This window comes from Rhinopithecus bieti, unplaced genomic scaffold (assembly GCF_001698545.2).
Source record: "Rhinopithecus bieti isolate Rb0 unplaced genomic scaffold, ASM169854v2 scaffold_31823, whole genome shotgun sequence".
NCBI lineage: Eukaryota > Metazoa > Chordata > Mammalia > Primates > Cercopithecidae > Rhinopithecus > Rhinopithecus bieti.
In genome coordinates, this window is record NW_016814121.1 from 3,141,916 (window position 1) to 3,149,186 (window position 7,271).

Sequence of the window (7,271 nt, forward strand, 5' to 3'; positions counted from 1 at the left end):
ATGTTTTTGTTTTTTTTTTTTGAGATGGAGTTTCGCTCTTATTGCCCAGGCTGGAATGCAATGGCGTGATCTTGTCTCACCGCAACCTCCGCCTCATGTGTTCAAGTGATTCTCCTGCCTCAGCCTCCCGAGTAGCTGGGATTACAGGCCCCCACCACCACACCCGGCTAATTGTTGTATTTTTAGTAGAGACGGAGTTTCACCATGTTGGCCAGGCTGGTCTTGAACTACTGAGCTAAGTGATCTGCCCACCTTGGCCTCCCAAAGTGCTGGGATTACAGGCGTGAGCCTTGGTGCCTGGCTTGAGATTGTGTTTTTTTCTTGCCTTTTGGCATGCCTTGAAATTTTTTGTTGAAATCTAGACATACTGTATCAGATGACAGGAACTAAGGTCAAGAGGCCTTTAGTGTGAGGAGGGTCTATTTCATTTTATATTTATTTATTTATTTATTTATTTATTTATTTATTTATTTATTTTAAAGGCTTGTTTTATTTTAATGGCTGATCCACATAATAACGGAGGCCAGTATGTACAAAGGGGGAGCTTTTATTTCTTGGTCTTTTCCTCCTGGGACAAAGTCTTGATGATCTCCTTCTTCTTGGTCTGGAGGTGTTCTTCAAGGACCACCTTGTGTGCTTCCTTGGTCTTAGACCTGTGGGCCTCAGCCTGGTCAGCCAGGGGCTTCTTGCGGGCCTTGTCTGCCTTCAGCTTGTGACTTGTTCCATGAGAATCCGCTGGTTTGTGAACACATTCCCTTTCAACTTCAGGTACAGGCTGTGATACACGTGGCGATCAATCTTAGATTCTGAGCAGCCGGCACGCAGAACCCTCATTCTCCTCATCCATGTGACCTTCTCTGGCATTCAGGCATTGGCTGTACCCTTCCGCTTACCTATGCCCAAGTGCCTGCCCTGCCGGCGGGTCAAGGTGCTTTTCCGGCATCGAGCCCGGGAATGGACCATCCCAGGTTTGAGGATGGTGGGCCCATCTTTGATCAGCTTCCGGATCTGCTGACGGGAGTTGGCATTCACGGGAGTTGGCATTGGCAATTTCATTGGTCTCATTGGGTCCAACCAGACCTTCTTCTTGCCACAGTAGAGGACACTAGAGACGAGCCTCTTCTGAAGTGTGAGCATACTCATGGCTGCGGCTGCAGCAGCGAAAGGAAAGCGCTCGATCGCATTTTATATTTATTTATTTAAATTTTTTGAGATAGGGTCTTGCTGTGTTGCCCAGGCTGGGGTGCAGTGGCACTGTAGCCTCTAGCTCCCAGACTCAGGTGATCCTCCTACCTCAGCCTCCCGAGTAGCTGGGACAACAGACACGTGCCACCAAGCTCAGATAATTTTTTTGTAGTTTTTGTAGAGATGGGGTTTCGCCACGTTGCCAAGGCTGGTCTCGAACTCCTAGGCTCAAGCGACCACCCACCTCAGCCTCCCAAAGTGCTGAGATTACAGGCGTGAGCCACTGCGTCCGGCCCAGGCTAGATTATCCTCTTTCTAGGAGGTGGGCGGTGTTAGGTGTTTGCTGCGGCTGCAGGTGCCAGAGGCTCCACGTCTTCTACTGTCCTCATTGTTGTCTCCCTCCTGACTTTGGGAGGTCTGAGCCTTGAGTTCTGTCGCCTGTGACTCCCGTGATTGTACCGCAGCTTGTAGATGTGGTGAGGTGTAGGAGAGGGGGAACATTCTGTCGTCAGTCCTGTCTTGGGCCTGGATCTTGGGGCTGCGACATTCACAAGTATCCCGGCAGGGGCGTCACTTTTCCCCCCGCTACTTATTATCTTCTCTGGCTCACGTTCCTTCCCGACCTAATTGCTTGCAACCTGGCTCCTGCGCACTGTGCTTGTTCTCTGCGAAGCCTGGAGGGGGATGGAGGGGGCTAGAAGGAGTATTCCCTTCCCCTACCTGGGATGGGCTCTGGCAAAGCAAAGCTCTTCCCCCTGGAATGGGGCCTTGGCTAGAAGGCTTTGAGTGTTTTCACAAGGATCTCTACCCCCACCGCAGCCAGAGCCTGTGGGATCTTTTTTTTTTTTTTTTTTTTTTTTTGTGATAGTCTAGCTCTGTTGCCAGGCTAGAGTGCAGTGGCGCCATCTCGGCTCACTGCAAGCTCTACCTCCGGGGTTCAAGTGATTCTCCTGCCTCAGCCTCCCGAGTAGCTGGGACTTCAGGCATCCGCAACCACGCCCCGCTAATTTTTGTATTTTTAGTAGAGATGGGGTTTCGTCATGTTGGCCAGGATGGTCTCAGTATCTTGACCTCGTGATTCACTTGCCTCAGCCTCCTGAAGTGCTGGGATTACAGGCGTGAGCCACCGCTCCCGGCCCCGGATCTTCGACAGAATCAAGTGGGATTACTGGAGGGAAACCCATGAAAGTGTGGAGCACCCCCTAGCCTGAAGACTTGAGGATTTTGTCCCTCTGATGCCAGTCCACACTCAGCCTCTAGCAATTTATCCGAGTTCCCATCTGTGTTCCCAGTTCCGGTTCCTGTGGCTTCTGCTCCGGGTCTGCAGATGTCGCTGGGATTCTCCAGGTTTTCCTGTCTCTCCTGACTTCGGGTGGAGCTTTGCCTTGAAAACTCAGGGCTCTGAAATCACAGAGAACTTCAAGAAAAGTTTCAACTGCAAGAAAACTCATCGATTTTCAGTTTGTCCAAGTTTTTTTTTTTTTTTTTTTAATTTTAATAATGAAATAATAAGAGTGGCGACTTTCAAGTTTTTTGTTTTTTGTTTTTTGTTTTTTACTAGTACTTGCTGTGTCACCAAGGCTGGAGTACAGTGGCACCATCTCGGCTCATTGCAACCTTGGCCTCCCAGGCTCAAGCAATCCTTCTACTTTAGCTTCCCAAGTATTTGGGACTGCAAGCACGCACCACTATGCCCGGCTAATTTTGTAGTACTTTTTGTAGAGATGGGGTTTCGCCATGTTGCCCATTGCACTACAGCCTGGGTGACAGAGCAAGACTCTGCCTCAAAAAAAAAAAAAAAAAAATTAATGACAGGCAGATAACCACAGATCCAGGAAACTTAGAGAACACTAATCTGGATAAATAGCAACAAATAACCACAACAAAAATACCAGAAATAGAAAGACACACATACACACACACTCACACACACACACACACATACACAAGCAAAACAAAAAACAAACACATACAGAATTCACACCCAGACACAACATATTCAAACTGCAGAAAGCCATAGAAAACGGATACAAGTGCAAGTGGCATGTATTGCCTCTTCTTCTTTTTTTTTTTTTTTTGGATGGAGTCTCACTCTGTCACCAGGCTGGAGTGCAGTGGCACGATCTTGGCTTACTGCAACCTCCGCCTTCCGGGTTCAAGCAATTCTTCTACCTCATCCTTCCAAGTAGCTGGGATTAGAGACACCTGCCACCATGCCCGGCTAAATTTTTTTGTATTTTTAGTAGAGATGAGGTTTCACCATGTTGGCCAGGCTGGTCTCGAACTCTTGACCTCAGGTGATCCACCCACCTTGGCCTCCCAAAGTGCTGGGATTTCAGGCGTGAGCCACTGTGCCTGGCCAGCAAGTAGTATTTAAATAGCCATATATAAATATACAAATATATATATATAAATATATGAATACATATATATATATATATATGTGTCTGTGTGTGTGTGTATATATATATATATATGTTTTTTTGTTTTTTTTTTTTGTGGGGGGGACAGTCTCGCTCTGTCCCCCAGGCTGGAGTGCAGTGGTGCTGATCTTGGCTCACCTCAACCTGTACCTCCCTGGTTCAAGCAATTCTCCTGCATCAGCCTCCCAAGTGGCTGGGACTACAGGCACCTGCCACCACAACTGGCTAATTTTTTTGTTTTTATTAGAGGGGAGGTTTCACCATATTGGCTAAGCTGATCTTGAACTCCTGACCTTAAATGATCCACCCACCTAGGCCTTCCAAAGTGCTGGGATTACAGGTGTGAGCCACCGTGGCTGGCCTAAATAGCAATACATTTATAAGTCCACATCTACAGGATTTATTTGCTATATGCCACAATCAGTGGCAACAATGAGAATGCTGGTTTTGGTTTTTTTTTTTAGACTAAGTCTTGCTTTGTCACCCAGACTGGAGTGCAGTGGTATGATTTCGGCTCACTGCAACCTCCACCTCCTGGGTTTGAGTGATTCTCCCACCTCAGCCTCCTGAGTAGCTGGGACTACAGGTGTGTGACCCCACGCCTGGCTAATTTTTGTAGTTTTTTTTGTTTGTTTGTTTTTTGAGACGGAGCTTCACTCTGTTGGCCAGGCTGGAGTGCAGTGGCACTATCTCGGCTCACTGCAAACTCTGCCTTCCCAGTTCAACTGATTCTCCTGCCACAGTCTCCTGAGTAGCTGGTATTACAGGCATGCATCACCACGCCCAGCTAATTTTTGTGTTTTTAGTATAGACAAGGTTTCACCATGTTGGCCAGCCTGATCTTGAACTCCTGACCTCAAGTGATCTGCCTGCCTCGGCTTCCCAAAGTGCTGGGAGTACAGGCGTGAGCCACCATGCCCGGCCTCACACCCTGCTAATTTCTGTATTTTTAGTAGAGACAGGGTTGCACCAAGTTGGCCAGGCTGATCTCAAACTCCTGACCTCAGATGATCCTCCTGCCTCAGCCTCCCAAAGTGCTGGAATTACAGGTCTGAGCCACTGTGCCCAGCTTGAACCAGTTTTATTACAGCGTTTCCAAGACAACAAGGTAAGCAGTTCAAAAACTGTCGACATTGACAACTGCTTATTTGTTTGAATCAAGATCATGAGGTCAAGAGATCGAGACCATCCTGGCCAACATGGTGAAACCCTGTCTCTACTAAAAATACAAAATTGGCTGGATATGGTGGCACGCACCTGTAGTCACAGCTACTCGGGAGGCTGAGAGAGGAGAATTGCTTGAACCCAGGAGGCTGAGGTTGCAGTGAGCCAAGATCGCACCACTGCACTCCAGCCTGGGTGACAGAGTGAGACTTTAAAATAAAATATAAAATAAAATAAAATAAAATAAAATAAAATAAAATAAAATAAAATAAAAGTTCAGAAGATTCAAAGAGAAAGTGTAGGAGGTATTTTTTTGTTTCAAAGTTGAATGGCGTGGCGGGGCATGGTAGCTTACACCTGTAATATCAGATCTTTTGGAGGCCAAGGTGGGAAGATCCCTTAAGACCAGGAGTTCAAGACTAGCTTGGGCAACATGGCGAGACCTCGTCTCTACAAAAAAAAATAAATAAATAAAAAAGAATTAAAAAAGCTGGGTATGGTACACTTGTAGTTCCAGCTACTGGGAGGCTGAGGTGGGAGGATCACTAAAAAAATAAAATTAAAAAAATAAAGTTGAATTGCTAACTAACCATTGCCAGATATAAACAAGTCCCTCTCCTAGACAAGCTCCATGCAGGGAGAAGTGACTTATGCCCCATCCCCCAGGGCTGAGCACAATGCCTTGGGTATAGCTGGTGACTCAACACTATTAGTAGGATTTTATTTTATTTTTTATTTTTATTTTTATTTTTTGAGATGGAGTTTCGTTCTTGATGCCCAGGCTGGAGTCCAATGGCATGATCTCGGCTCACCGCAACTTCCGCCTCCCAGATTCAAGAGATTCTCCTACCTCAACCTCCTGAGTAACTGGGATTACAGGCATGCGCCACCACACCCGGCTAATTTTGTATTTTAGTAGAGATGGAGTTTCACCATGTTGGTCAGGTTGGTCTTGAACTCCTGACCTCAGGTAATCCGTCCACCTCGACCTTCCAATGTGCTGGGATTACAGGTGTGAGCCACCGCACCTGGCCTAGTTGTGGATTTAACTGCACAAGAACCATCATTGGCCATGGCAAGACGATTTATTTGCTGAACCTTGCCTGGCATCTGAGCATGGAATTCCGTAATGAACTGAGAAATGAACTTTAGGGCGCTAGAGCAGATGCCCACAGGCATGACTTCAAAGACCAGTGTTAGAACATTCCACAACGGGGATGTTTGCAATGAAGACACACCTGCCCAGAAATGAGTTCAGGTGGTAGCACAAGTTGACCTGTTAGGCATCTTCAATGGTGATATGGTTTGGATTTTTGTCCTGGCCAAATCTCATGTTGAATTTGAGGAGGGGCCTGGTGGGAGATGACTGGATCATGGGGGCGGATTTCCCCCTTGCTATTCTCATCATAGTGAGTGAGTTCTCATGATAGCTGATGGTTTGAAAGTGTGTGGCATTTGGGCCAGGTGCGGTAACTCACACATGTAATCCCAGCACTATGGGAGACTGTGGCAGGCAGATCACGAGTTCAGGAGACCAGCCTGACCAACATGGTGAAACCCCGTCTCTACTGAAAATACAAAAATTAGCCAGGTGTGGTGGCACATGCCTGTAATCCCAGCTACTCAGGAGGCTGAGGCAGGATAAATGCTTGAACCTGGGAGGCAGAGGTTGCAGTGAGCCGAGATCGCGCCACTGCACTCCAGCCTGGGCAACAAGAGCAAAACTCCGTCTCAAAAAAAAAAAAAAAGAAAAAAAAGGACATGTGTGGCACTTCATGCCTTGCTCTCTGTCCCCTGCTCTGCTATGCTAAGATGTGCCTGCTTCCCCTTCGCCTTCCGCCATGATTATAAGTTTCCTGAGGATTTCCAGTCATGCTTCCTGTATAGCCTGCAGAACTGTGAGTCAATTAAACCTCTTTTCTTTGTAGCTTACCCAGTCTCAGGTAGTTCTTTATGGCAGTGTGAGAATAAATTGATTAAATATGGTATAAATTTACAGACCAATGCTTTTCATGAATGTATATGCAACAATCCTAATAAAAAAGTTAGCAAACCAAACCAATTATATATATAATATGTATATCTATATCAACTATATCTATCTATCTGCCTATCATCTATCTATCTAGCTATCCATGTATCTATCTATAAAATAGATAATCCATTACAACCATTATGAGGTTTATTCTAGGAATGCAAGGCTGGTTTAACATTTGAAAATCAATCAGTGTAATTCATCATATTAAAGTGAAAAAGGAGATAAATCATAGATGATCTCTACAGATGCAGAGGAAAGCATTGAAACAATTCAATACCTATTCATGACAAAACTCTTGGCAAAGTAGAAACAGAAGAAAACCTCCGTGTCAGGTAAAATGTATGCTAAACATACACTCTGAGGCTACAAACAAGACCAGAATGACGACTCTCCTGGATTTCAATCAACAAGATACTGGAGGTCTTGGCCAGTGTAGTCAAGCAATATAAAGAACAAATGGC

General features: G+C 45.9%; 1 pseudogene; it reads right to left on the reverse strand.

Moving 5' to 3' along the window:
* Nucleotides 1-547: 547 nt before the first annotated feature.
* LOC108513952 (60S ribosomal protein L19 pseudogene) lies at nucleotides 548-1,152 on the reverse strand (annotated as a pseudogene).
* Nucleotides 1,153-7,271: the final 6,119 nt, after the last annotated feature.